This window comes from Hemicordylus capensis, chromosome 3 (assembly GCF_027244095.1).
Source record: "Hemicordylus capensis ecotype Gifberg chromosome 3, rHemCap1.1.pri, whole genome shotgun sequence".
Taxonomy (NCBI): Eukaryota; Metazoa; Chordata; class Lepidosauria; order Squamata; family Cordylidae; genus Hemicordylus; species Hemicordylus capensis.
Genome location: NC_069659.1, coordinates 314,437,713 through 314,449,767, shown reverse-complemented (window position 1 = coordinate 314,449,767; position 12,055 = coordinate 314,437,713).

Sequence of the window (12,055 nt, the reverse complement as noted above, 5' to 3'; positions counted from 1 at the left end):
ACAGATTCAAGACCTTGGGTGGGGCTATGCCACTGGACTTCTTGAGAGGATGCTATAGGGGGTGCTGCATGGCTCTGCCCTTCATTCTCGTTGAATGTCAAAGAGCTTGTGTGAATCAGTTCTTCCATCATAGAAGTCATCCGCCCTAGAGTCAAATGAGGGGTAATCATGGGAAGGATCCGGGAGACCCGTAGCGTGGACAATCTTTGTAAGGCTGTGGCAGAAGAAGACCAAAATAATCCCAGGAGTAATTGGTGCCCTAGGTGCAATATTATTATTATTTCTTGTTTACACAGTCAGACAGGTGTTATTGACTGGTTTGTTTTATCCAGACATTGAGTCCTTCCCAAGGACCTGGGATGCCAGAATTTTATTGTCAATTGTTATAGATATCGTCACAGAATATAGGCTGTTCCCAGTAAAGCTGCTTTTTGTAATTGGCTGATGGTGATTTCTGTGGCCCCTATGGTGTTGAGGTGCTCTTCAAGGTCTTTTGGAACTGCACCCAGGGCGCCAATTACCACTGGGGTTATTTTGGTCTTTTTCTGCTACAGCCTTTCAATTTCAATTTGTAGATCTTTGCATTTGGTGATTTTTTCTATTTCTTTTTCTTCTATTCTGCTATCCCTTGGTATTGCTATGTCGATTATTTTGACTTGTTTTTCTTTCTTCTCGACTACAGTTATATCTGGTGTATTGTGTGGCAGATGTTTGTCTGTTTGTAGTCGGAAGTCCCATAATATTTTTACATCTTCATTTTCTACCACTTTTTCAATTTGATGGTCCCACCAATGTTTGGCTACAGGTAGCTTGTATTTTTTTCAGATGTTCTAGTGTATCATCCCTGCTACTTTGTCATGCCTTTGTTTGTAGTCAGTCTGTGCGATCTTTTTACAACAGCTGATTAGGTGGTCCACGGTTTCATCTGCTTCTTTACAAAGGCGGCACTTGCTGTTTGTTGTGGATTTTTCGACTTTTGCTCTTATTGCATTTGTTCTTAGTGCCTGTTCTTGTGCAGCCAATATTAAACCCTCAGTTTCTTTCTTCAAGTTGCCATTCTTAAGCCATTGCCAGGTCTTGGTGATGTCTGATTTTCCACTTATATTGTGCAAATATTGACCATGCAGTGGCTTATTTTTCCATTTTTCTGCTCGGTTCTTGACTTGTTCTTTCTTGTAGGCCTGCTTTGTTTCATTGGTGTTGAATAGTTTCGCATTATTGACCATTTGAAGTGCATCTTCTTCACTGTCCTTTATATATTCTTCAAGGCATTATTATTATTATTATTATTATTTAGTCATCAACTGTATTTTTAACCCCCTGTTGGTGCTTTAAGATAAGATGAATTGCTAAAATACCTGTCTTAAATTGTCCATTTCCTGCAATGCTGTTCAACCTGCCAAGGATAATATTTAAGGATTCTGCTGCAATTAAACAGGCATTGCTGAGATGCTGAGTGATGAGTTCAATCGAGGAGTGGGGTGGGTGGCCAGGAGCTAAGAGACCCCTGCCTCCCTGTTTCATGGAACTTCCTGGCTCAGCCCTCTAATGAAACAGTATCGGAAGAGTTTGATTTATAGCTGCCTTCCAAGATGCCAGCTTGCATGAAGTGGTCTCCTTGGCTGAAGGGGAGGGAGATTCCATGCCCAGAGCTGTAAATCTATTCTTGGTATTCTATTCTGGTAAATCTATTCTTGGTACTCATAGTGCTCACATCTCCCACTGTCACCTCTGAGGGAGAAAGGAAGGCATCGGTTTTCGTTTGCTTCTTCTTTCCAATGCATCCTCCACTGTCATCAGCAGGACTCTTGCTGGCAGGGCTCTTGTGATATCTTTTCCTCCCCCTGGTGGGGAGACAAGCCCCTGGAAGGCATGCCTTGGAAGAGGGGGAGCCCAGGTTGGGGCAGGAGCTCACGAGTTGAGCTGTTAACCGGTCACCATCTTGGCTCCACCTCTCCTATGCTTGCTGCTGTGGCTGCTGTTGCAATACTAAGAAGTAAGGAGTCATAATTATTTGTGAGAGAACAACTCGTGCCAGTGAAGTTCCTGCAATGCAGGCACTATGGCTGGCAGTGGATTCTGGTTCAGTACTTCTTTTTTTGGCAATTTTTGGACTGTGTTTGAAGTGTGTGTTCTGTGTTGGAAGGAACTGATTCCCTTTTACTGTGTGTTTCTGCAGTCTTTTTCAAAGCAGGGTTGTAAAATGCATTGCAAATTGCAATGCAAAACTTGTTTGGATGTACTTTGTGAGTGCAGCTTGTTCTGGTCATAGGGAAGAATGGGGAAACTCAAAACACCACACAGTTCTCCATGGGTAGTGCCTAGGGACACCAAAGTGGGTTTGTGGTAGGGCATGATGGATGCTACCTACCACCCAACCCACAAAAGAAATGGGTAAGCAGGCAATTTTTAACAAATGTTTAACTTTTCCCCAACACACACACACACACACCCCAGATCCTATGGTTAACAATAGTTTAACAATAGGATCCATATAGGTTGTTAAAAATCACCCACTCAAAATGGTTTGAATTTTGTTCCACCAAAAATACTGGTTCAGCTGCTGTTTCGATGAAAGTTTTTGACCATTTGCGTTTTGTTTTGCACTCAAAACAAATCCATTTTGTGCACATCCCTGCAAAGTATGTAAACAAAATGAATGTACATTGCATCCATTCAGAGCAAGAGAACTTTACTGCAGTCATGCTTTCAATTAGCTTTTTATAATAGGTATTTGAGCAGGTGTGTTCAAGGGTGGAAGCTATTAATAACTGAATTATTGTAAGTTTCCTATTGTTTTTCATTTAACATGCATAGTCATGGGAATTTAATGACTGAATAACAGTCCAAGCAAACAACATATAAGTGTGCTTGGGAAGGAAGTAGAAACATCATTCAACAGGATATTGGAAAAAATGACAGCGCAACATAGATACCCATAAGAAAAACACTCTGAATTTAAAAAACTGAATGCAATTTCTTTGTACAGTGCAACCATGGGGGTACTGTAGTTGTTATAATGTGCTTATACCAGCATCATAAACTGCAGCAAATTGTATATACTTGGGGTGTCACTCAGTTAATAAAATCTTAGTTGATTTATTACAGTTTTCATTTATAAAACTATTTAATACGTATTATTTGCATATGACAAATAATTATTTTGAAGAAAAAAGCAGATTTTTGTTTTTAGCTTATGCATGATGCCACAGCAGGCACCATATTACTACTAGGGGTGTGCCAAAATGCGATTTGGCTGTCTGAATAGTGGGCACCTCCCTTTCAAATTGAGGGCTTACATGGCCCTTTAAAGCAGAGAGCAGCTCTGTAACTGCTCCTCATCCGCTTGCCAGCATTGCCACCTTACCAGTACTCCCCTCCCCCAGCTATGCCCATGCTCTGGCGAGGCATCTGCTAGCTGCCTCTGCACAGCGCTGGCACACACATGGCTGCTGCACATGTGCAGAGGCCACATGCTTGCTGGCACCACAAAGGGGCAGCTAGGAGACGCCCTGATGGGTCACAGGCATAGCTGGGGGGGCACAGGGATGGTGGCAATGGCAGCGAGCATAGGAGGAGCAGGTATGGACCTGCTCTCCTCCGCTTTAAAGGGGCTCTGTAAGCCCTCGATTTTAAAGGGAGGTGCCCATGATTCGGACATCCAAATCTCATTTTGGCACATCCCTAATTACTACCACTAATAATGATGATGAGGTTTATATACCATTTCCCAACAAAAGTTTCCAAAGTGGTTTACATAGAAAAATAAATAATAAACCAATAAGATGGTTCCTTTTCCCAATGGACTCACAATCTTAAAAAAAAAAAAAAGTACGGTAGACACCATCAACGGCCACTGGAGGGATTCTGTGCTGGGGCTGGATAGGAACAGTTGCTCTCCCTCTGCTAAATATAAGAGAATCACCACTTTAAAAGATTCCTCTTTGCTCATTTAGCAAGGGTTAATTAGAAGACACAATATTCTAGGCATTAGAATATTAGAAGAGGCATTCCCTCTGCTGTTGGTGTAAAGTGGGAATGCCTCTTCTAAGATCATGCTTGTTATCTGCATTTCATAAGTAGGTATTTTAAAGATAATTAACATTTTTAAATGTTTTACCCAATTAATTCAGATTGCATTTTTAGTCATTTAAAATGCTTTTAGTTAATTAATTGAACAGATTAATCCATTTATTTAATCAAAGTCCTTATTGTACTTTGGGTACTGATTGCTAAAAAAAATGTAGTTATCTGTCTGAAGCTACATGGAAGTGTTGAAACCTGCATACAGACTGTAGCAACAAGGTTAACATGACTGCTTCACATTTCTAGAAGCTGCTCTATGGAAACAATAGCAGGCATCCTCCAAAAGACTGATGCAATGAGAACGTCAGGTACACTCTTCATTTGGTGTAAGAACAAAAGAGGAGGAATGGTATTGATTCCCCTTTTATAAATAATGCAATACAATAAATGCCTTCCACTTTCTCCTGTGGCATCAGTGTTTTCATCCTCACCTGCCCTTGAGATTATTCCACTTCTAAAAGAATTCCGGTGTTGCCCCTCGAATGTTGAGGCCCAGCATTCCAGCTGGCCCAAAAGTGTGACCAAACATTCCAACTGATTTGCTCACACATGGAACACATTATCACTATTGTCTCAGCAATGTAGTGCCTTAGAAAATTGGAGGGCCTGCTGTGGCTCAGACTAGCTCAGGTAGTGCCCTTTCCCACCCACTCCAATTATATTTAAGTGAGTGTTTGCCTGTTTCATGTCTCTAATAGACTGGTAGATATCAAGTGTGAGTTCACTGAAGATGAAAGGATGCTGTTTTAAAATAACTGGGGAAGAATGAGAGCTTTTCCATTTTAACCATTTTATGGTCATATACTGGAGCCCAGACAGAACCCATAGCATTGCATGGTACTGCACACCCTTTTCTCGAGCCAGAATCAGTATAAGCATTTCATCAATGTCACTACATTTAGCAGCAAATACATTTGAAAGCCCATACAAGTGGCTTTAGTTCAAGTATCCTCGGATTTGCTTTTGGAGCAGGTATAGGCAATTCTGTCCCTAGAAGCAATCTGGGCCATCAAGTTAAGAGATTATACTTGGCTCTGTCCAACATCTCTGCGGTCCAAAGAAATTCAAGATAAGCCTGTGCATACTTGGTTTGTGGCTTAAATACCACACTCATGTGAGTCTGGGAGTAGTTAAAGAAAAGGGGGATGCCATAAGGAGAGATAGACTTCATTACGGTCATTGGCCAGTACATCTATACAGAAACAAATCATGTAAACCCTTTACAGCAGTAACAAGTACCATACCAAATATGAAGTCAACTTTATAGACACAGTCAAGATGTCAACTCCTGGTGACCACAGAGCCCTGTGGTTTTGCTTTGGTAGAATACAGGAGGGGTTTACCATTGCCATCTCCCATGCAGTCTGAGATGATGCCTTTCAACATCTTCCTATATCGCTGCTGCCAGATATAGGTGCTTCCCATAGTTTGGGAAACATACCAGCGGGGATTCAAACTGGCAACCTCATGCTTGCTGGGCAAGTCATTTCCTGCTGTGCCATTAGGTGGCTGTACCATACCAAATACCAAATATACCTATACATTAATACTATATAATCAGATGACAAGTTACTCAACTATATCCATCATTATTTATTGTTGAACATTCACAGCTGCTAAACAAAACTTACTGTAGCTACATTATCCAACAGAATAAATAAGATATAAGCTTCATCTTCTCTATCTTGCATATCTTTTAAAATGCAATAAAGAGAAGACGGCTCCAAGATACAGGCCCACTTGGGCAATGGACAAGGAATACAAGTTGATCTGATTACTTCTGTCACGGAATACAAGCTAATCTGAAGGCCATATAAAGCTTTCTGCCTTAGAAAATGAATTGTTGTATCATTTTTTTTAAAAAAAAACATGGCTCATCTGCTTTGGTAATCTGGAACAATGTGCTCTACATGCACTTTTATTACCTACATTCCATTTGCAGCGTTTGTAGTCAGAACTGTATGCCACACCCTCCAAGTTTCTTGGTCACATCCCCTATACATTTATAAGTTTGTCCCTATTGTGGAATCCTCAGCAGTGGTGTGAGATGCTGTGTCAGTAGTATCCCCTCATTCCTCTGAACCCCACCCTCTCCCAAGCTCAAACCATATTTCCCGATTCACCCCCCTCCCTTGCCATGTTGCTTTCTTGGGACCAGGGACAGCTTGCCAATGAGGTGAGGCGAGATGACAGCTTCAGGGGGTGCCTGCACCCTGTGGCAGTGAGTTGTGGGCATCCTGCCCCACCATCGGGGGTCATCGCCTCACCTGCCTTACCACTCCCTTCCTTGATGCCCAACACCATTTCCTAGCTGGCTAGCACAGTGCTGGGAAAGTGGATGGCTCTTTTCTCTTTCACTCACTCCAATGAGCAGAATATAACCCATCCAACCACTGTGCCAGCCCACTGGGATATGGAGATGGGTGGCAAGGTAGGGAGTGGTGACAGCCCTGGGAAGTAGAGACGTGGAAATCCTCAGGCAGCACGGGTGCTTGCCTCAGGCAGTGCAGGCAATCAAGCCAGCCCTGCTCAGTGTTAAAAATTCTAAAGCATTGCTCTTAGAACCACAGTAACCTCTTCTGGCCACTAGAGGCATGAGGAGTTATTTTAATAGGTCTCTCTTGGTCAGTTAAATGTCAGAACTGTTCAGCTGCTGAAGGCTAGTGCCTGTTTGTGTTGTTGTTCGATGGCCCTCTCTTAGTATGTGATGTTTTAGTTTCTTAATAAATCTTTGGTTTTTGGAACTCAACCTAATGTCTCCAGACAATCTCTTGGGCTGAACTTCTTTACCACCAGAGCATACTCTGCTGTGTGAGGGCTTTAATGACAAAACTGAGATCTGCTGAATTCTTTTTATTTCAAATGGCGGGAGGGGGCCTTGTCACAGTCATGGACATACAGTGGAGGATGTGTCAGAGGCTGAAGTCAAGACCGGGAGGGCCCGCAAGAGAACCAGGAGCAAGGGAACAGACCAGTATCTGGAGTGAGGAAGCAAGCCAGGAGACAATGCCCAAATGAATGGCCAAAGCTGAGCAGACAAATGAGAACAGAAGCAAAAGGCAAGGCAAAAAACCAGAGGTCAAGCCAAGCATGAACCAGACTCAAGAAACACAACACAGCAGACCTTGAAACTAAGGCAAAGCCTAAATCCAGGCAGGAAGCCTGTGTATCCTTTCTGTCCTGGAAGGAACCAAGTAACTGCCTCACTGGGTGGAGTGAGTCCAGGATTTGAGAACTCCATACTGGAAAGGCTACTGTTGTTCAGTTGCTGACACATGGGACAGCAGTATGCAGGTTTTCTAATTTCCGGTCTTAAAAACAGGCAGTTCCAGATAGGCCTCCAAAGCTGATCAGAATAGTGGTGCTGAGGGGCAGGGGCATAGCAAGCTTGGAGTGGGCCCAGAGACAAGATTTTAAAATGGGTCCCTCCCCTCACTGAAACTCAGCTCATGAAGTAAAGAAATCTTAAATGAGGCTGAACAAAAAGCTGTGTGTGTGTGTGTAACACACACGCACAGAGGATATATATATCCTATGTGCCACCATAGAACATAATCCTAAATTATTTTTAAAAGGTTTTGTAAATTGTGGATTATGCAAGTCATTTAATGGTACTAGAGAAAGACATGCTGTTCTGGTAGCTCCAGGTCTTAACACTCACATCAATTTTGGAGGATGAATACAACTGAAGGAAGCCCGGGCAGGTGCGTGGCTGGGAGAGTCAGTCACGTGACTTGCCTCCAGGGGGGCCCCCAAGGCAGTGGGCCCCAAGACAACTGTCTCCCCTTGCCCTATTATAGTTACACCCCTGCTGAGGGGTGGTTAACTCTTCTCCCTGTGCTATTTTCCCCCATTTAAATCACTCTCTTGAAGCTGAAGCTAAACCTACAGTTGGGGGGGAAATACAGCTGCCTATATCATGTCTGTATTTCTCCCCCACTGTAGATCTAATAGCCACTTTGTGGAGAGATGCAGATTAGAAGAACAGGGCTAAACATCCACACACACACACACACACACCCAGCAATTCTGCACCAATCAAAACTGCAGCCCCTCATGTTTTCAGGCTGGGAGGAAGGTGCTCATATGTGGTTTGGTCTCTTAAGTCCCCTCCTCCTGGAAACATTCTGGAACGTTGCCTCCATACCTCAGCAGCTGCTTTTGATTCAGCACTAAGAAATTCTGCTGGAAAGGAGAAGCCCAGGTTCATGCTTGCATGTCCTTGCATGCCTCTAAAGGAATTCTTTTCCCTGATAGTTGAATTTGGTCCATGGGTGGAACTTTATCAACTTGATTCTTTCAGCAGATCTTGAACCACACTGTTCTGTACCACCATCAGCCTTGAAAAAGTCTTCAAAGAAAATTACAATAAATAACTAATGACAAAGACATGATTTATTACAGATCAGTGGCATGACTGAAATCCTAGTTTCTTTAGCAAAGAGTTCCCCTTGTATGAGGGTGGTCGCCTCAAGAACACAGCAAAAATTTGCTTTCTAGGGCTGTGGCAAAACTTGTGCCCTGAAGCGCTCTATGCAGATTATGTTCTGTGGATAATCAGAGGATGTCCTCTTCCAACACTGTAATTTCAGCCTGTTTTATGATCATTATAAAAGGAACTGTAAACATTATTAAACCAAACAGCTAACCTTCAGTTTACTTCAGTTGACAGCAAATAATTCCTCCATAGTATCAAAAAATGAAACTCTACCAAGGATCTTTGTAGAAGTAAAATACATTGAAAGTTCAGATTAGTCAACAAAGAAAATTGTTACATTTTTCAGGCTAAAGAGAAGGGGACTTGCAAAACTCTCTTTGTCTAGAAAATGAAGTTCTGTAACTAGTAGGCATGTGCAAAGTCAGATCAGCAAAATCAGACATGGTCCCATTTTACAGGAATCAGAGGCTTTCAGAGAGATTCCATTCCCAAACCGAAAAAACCCAGTTGAGGTCAGACTTTTCTGACCCCTTCCGAAAAAAATCAGCGTGATGAGAGGGTTTTTTTGCAGGGGGGGGGACATCTTCTGCCCTGCCTGTCTGCCTGTCCATATCTCATTCTTTAAAAAAAGTTTTTTAGCCTGTTTTTTACTCACAGGCAGCCCGCCAGTGTTTTTTACTCACAGCCAGCCAATTTTCGGGTTTCTCGTTCAATTCTCTGGTGTGCGGTAACTTCCCCTTAGAGTCTCTTCACTTGTTACCTCACTTGCTTCACCTGCAACTCTCTGGTGTTGTGTTACTTTTCTTCTGGGTTCACAGTGAGTATTTGTGGTTGATTTCATATCCCTGTAATCCTGATTCTGACCTGATCCCCAACCCCAATCCTGATTCCGATTCTGACCCCAACTTTCAGAGGGATCCAAAGGACCTTAAATTGACATTTGCGGGGTCAGAAAAGGTTGGGTCAGACCCAACTCTGACTTTAAGGTCTGTGCACTGGCCTAGTAACTAGCACAACAGTATTATCATTGCTGAAACATAGGAGGTGAGCTATAAAGGCATGCAGATTTCTCCAAAACTGGCTGGCATAAAGAGCAAGGATGCACAGGTGCAGCAAGAAAGCCATCTAACAGAACTTTGTAACTAACTGCATCAGGGAATTGGCAGTTTTTGGCCCCTTCCCAGGAAGCCCTGTATACCACCTGAAAAATGTCCCCAAGAGCTGCGCAACCCCCTGGGACATATTTTCAGGGGGCACAGAAGTTTACTGGGAAATGGGAGGGCATCGAAAATTGCTGCTTCCCTACTGCTCCAGTGCAGTTAATTGGAAAGTTCTGTAAGGCTGCTGTCTTGCTGCACGGGTGCACCCTTCCTTGCTCTGTATGTCAGCTAATATTTTGAAAACACCAAACAGGTGTTAACATTATTAATGAAACAGCAACCCTTTAAAATTTTTCAGTCCTAAGAAATCAGATTGGGAGGCTTGAACTGTACTATACAAGTATGGCCACCTTGTATAATAATAAACTTGAGTAAAAACATCAGCATAAACAGAACCTTCACATTGAGTGGTCTGCCTGTTCCAATGCAAGCACTGACCTTATTTTTATCTGGTTTGGACTAGTAGCAACTTGGATGTCTCTGACTATAAAAAGGACTTCAAAGGGAGGCTGTTTGTTTTAATTATTTATATAAATTTAAAATGCATACTTGCTTTTCCATCAAAATGGAAGTCCAAGGCAGATAAAAACCTAACAAAACCTTCAGTAACATAATATGATATTCATTAATAAAATAACACTCCATACATCCTTTAGAATAAGAACAATTATTATTCCTAACAAAAATGTTTGGCAAAATGTGTTAACTTCTTTCTAAAAGATAAATGATGCAAGAACTGGAGGTTCTCCCTGGGAACAGAGTTCCGCTTATTTATTTAATTTATTTATTAAATTTGTACACCACCCCATAGTTCCATCTCTGGGTAGTTTACAGCAACATAAAATGAATTAGAACAGAAATAACAACCTCAAAGCAATTTAAAACCACAAGTCTGGTTAAAAAGCTTGGGTGAATAAATGTGTCTTTAGAGACTTTTTTAAAGTTGTCAGAGATGGGGAGGCTTTTATTTCATCAGGGAGCACATTCCAGAGTCTCGAGGCAGCTGCAGACAAGGCTCATTCCTGTGTAGCCATCAGACAAGCTGGTGGCAGCTGCAGACAAACCTCTCCAGATGATCTCAATGGGCAATGGGGCTCATAGTGAAGAAGATGTTCTCTTAAATACCAAGGGTCTAAGCTGTTCAGGGCTTTATAGGTTACTAGCTTAACCCGCGCAGAGCATCTGTGAACTAGTACTTGATTGCTCCCCTCACCTCCTGCCACAGCCCCCCTCACCTCAGAGATCTCTCCACCCTCACCTGAGCCGCACTCCTGCTCCTCCTCCATCCAGTTGCTTCCATCCCCCTCACCCCTCTTGGTCACTTCTCCATCGCTTTACTCCACCACCCGCTCACCACTTTTGGTCACAGCTGCAGCGTTGCTGGTGCCTATTGGCCAAGCTGCAGCCACCTATCCCCAGAGACCTCCCCACCCCACCCCTGCTCCTCCCCAAAGAAGCACCAGCAGTTGACCGGGCCCTTCTTCACTGCTGCCACTTTCATGGGTGCTCAGGCCGCTGACAGGCCTGGCCCATCCCTTGCCTGCCTGCCTCCCTCTACCAATGGCCTCGGTAGCCCCAAACAGCAGCAGTGGTTGACTGAGCCCTTCTTGCTATCAATAGGCTCTGCCATGGCCGCTCGTTCTCCTCAGACCGCTGACAGGCTCAGGCCTATCGCTTGTCCTTCCTTCTTTCTCTCTTCCCCTCCCTTCTTTTTCTCTCTTTCTTTCTTCCACTCACTCTTCCCCTCTTTCTCCTCCCTCCCTCCCTTCTTCCCTTCCTTTCCTTCCTCTCGCTCTGTCTCTCCCTTCCTGAGTTCTTGTTCATCTTGTTTCCTCATCTAATTCACACAATGGCAGCCTCCTTCTCCTGAAGGGGCTTTTTCCTCCCAAACGACACCTCTCTTCGCAGACCCCTGCCCACTATCCTTTTATATCTCTATATAGAATATAGATTCCTCTCCTCTACAGTCAAGAACATCTTCCAACCAGTAACAGTTGCATTCCAACTGATCTTAACCATCACAGGCTCCTCCTCCCTATCTGCATATGGAATCCCCACTGCCCAATCACCACAGTGCTTCTGCTCTCACAGGTTCCTCCTCCCTTTCTGCATATGGAATCTCCACTGCCCAATCACCATGGTGCTTCTGCTCACAAATTATTGCGAGAGCTGCCACACACAGGATTAGCCACGGGTACCCTCAGAGCCCTTTGGTTTGCTTTGGTATAATACAGGAGGGGTTTACCATTGCCTCCTCCAACTAGGAGTTGAAATCAACTTGATGGCACACTTTACTTTTACTTATGCCTTAGAGAATTATATAGATAGATAGTCAACACTTTGTATTTTGCCAGAAACTTAATGATAGCCA